The sequence below is a fragment of the Helianthus annuus genome, chromosome 3, assembly GCF_002127325.2.
Source record: "Helianthus annuus cultivar XRQ/B chromosome 3, HanXRQr2.0-SUNRISE, whole genome shotgun sequence".
Taxonomy (NCBI): domain Eukaryota; kingdom Viridiplantae; phylum Streptophyta; class Magnoliopsida; order Asterales; family Asteraceae; genus Helianthus; species Helianthus annuus.
The window spans coordinates 19591608-19593871 of NC_035435.2; the positions used below are offsets into that span (position 1 = coordinate 19591608).

Consider the following 2264-nt stretch of genomic DNA (forward strand, 5'->3'; position numbering starts at 1 on the left):
ATCCATAAGGTCTAATTATTATGATATTAGATGGCTAAACTAATCATCTTATGGATATGATGTAATAGCTTGACTCTTGACAAGGTATATGGGATCTTGGAGAAGAATGGGTTAAACGGATCAAGTACGCAAAGAATCTCTAAAGGACACAAAGTAAGTAAAGCTTACATCTTTTGTAGAATATGAATTTGCTTTTATGAACTATAAATACGATAAAATCGAAATGTGGTTTCCGACGCGATATGATACATGTCGGAATAGATATAAACGATAAAAACCATGGTTAATAGTAAAAAGGGGCAAATTGGTAATTTAGTCATGAATGACTAAGATTTAATGAGTTTTCGTTAAGGTTACCTTATAGTGTAACTAATAAAAGAAATAGCGGGGTAAAATCCGAAATGGGTCGGATGCGTGAATTTGAAATTAAAATACAAGTTTTATAAACATCAATATTTGGTCAGTTAGACCACATGGGCCAAATGGTAGTGATAATACCATTTGACAAATTCGACTAATGTTTGGTTGGCAAGTCACTTGTTCATAGGAGCGAATAGCAATTTGGATAATTGCGTCGCCATGAAGTTTCGGCTAATAAAGCGGGGTATAAAAACGGGTCTATGCGTTGACTCGAGCCAGGTACGCGACGAAACGTTTTGTTGTTGTTAATTGTTAATACGTAAATCTTAAACATTGATGATATATGAAAGTTCGAGATGTAAAAATGTTTGATTTGTCTATAATAAGGATTTATGATAGACAAATCAACGGGTTGAGCAATAATAGGTGCAAACCAGGTAAATGGGTGCACAATTCCATAAGTGCTAAGCCCGGGGTTACGGGTAAAGAAACATTAAACACACAAGCCGGTAGTCGGAGCGAGAATGCGAGTACATTAAAGGATTTGGGGACGGGTTGTCAAATTGAGCATTAAGTCCCATGCATAGGAATGTGATTGAAATAGGATTTATTGCTTATTAGCGAACTAATCTTGTGTATGTGTTAATACAGTTTAAATCAGTTGAAGTAATAAGTTACTAAACCATTGTCTTGAGTATGAAATGAGAATGCAGGTATTCTTTTAACGTCGTTATCAGGGTTAAAGAATTTGGAATGCACGAATGTACACGGAAAGCTTATTCGTGGGGATTAGTATGGGAAGAAGGAACGTAGACTGGCTATTGATTACGTATGTCTAGTTTAGGAATGATGTCATTGTATCTAACCGATGTATATGTATGTGGTGAATGCAGGTGGCGTGGACTTAGCATCATTACGAAGAAAAGAAGGTTTGAAGATCGAGTCAAGAGCGAGGGTTGTACGGGAAGGATCAGTCACATAATTTGACAAAAAAATATAGGTCTTGAAGTATTAATATAACGGGACGTGGTAAATCCTTTTTAATGAGTGTATGAATTTTTGTATTTGAACCTTCCTGTAAGTACTATGTCTAGTAAAGAACGAATTTTTTGGGCTCTTATTTTCCGCTGTGTCGTATTTTAAGTTATTACACGTTAGTCTTACAGGGAATTGTTCTTATTACGAACGGGTCATGCCCGAATTTTGTTAAATAATAGTATGATAATAGTCCCTTTTGGAATATGAAATTTGGGCATTACAAAATCGGGATCTATCGAAGCTTCTTTAACCCTTCATCAGAATATTTTATCCTCCTTGAAAGCTTCGCTCGTCGTCGCAAAGGCACGTATGATCAAAAAAGCTAACAAGAAAAGAATCGATAAAGAATTTGTAGTGGGTGACTATGTTTTCCTTCGACTACACAAGTACCGACAAGCTTCGGTTCATCAGCGGTCAAACCCAAAACTCTCTCGTCGGTATTATGGGCCTTACAAGATTGTCCAACGTATTGGTAATGTGGCTTACAAGTTGGAACTTCCAACCAGTGCAAAAATACACCCGGTTTTCCATGTCTCACATCTCAAACCCAGCTACGGTAACGCCGCCAATCCAACGGGTGATCTCACGGATATCTATTCGGACATGGAAATTGCATCTCTGCCAGAATTTATCATGGAACGTCGTCAGCTTAATAACAATCACCAAGTATTGGTAAAGTGGGAAAAAATGCCATTAGAAGCAGCTACATGGGAAGATATCAAAGACATGCATGAGGAGTTTCCTGAGTTTATTGACATTGAGTGCAATGTTAAGTTTCAAGGGGAGGGGGATGATACGGCCCACTATGAGCCCGGTGCGGCTGGCCCAGCAGAGGACATCCTTGAAGCAGTCCAAGAAGTGCACGA

General features: G+C 38.0%; 1 long non-coding RNA gene across 1 annotated transcript; it reads left to right on the forward strand.

Annotated features, from left to right (window-relative positions):
* The first annotated feature begins 606 nt into the window (after positions 1-606).
* On the forward strand, positions 607-1355 carry LOC110927596. The gene is made up of 2 exons (XR_002585747.2): positions 607-639; positions 1254-1355. It is a non-coding gene; the product is annotated as an uncharacterized LOC110927596 (long non-coding RNA).
* The last annotated feature ends 909 nt before the right edge of the window (positions 1356-2264 follow it).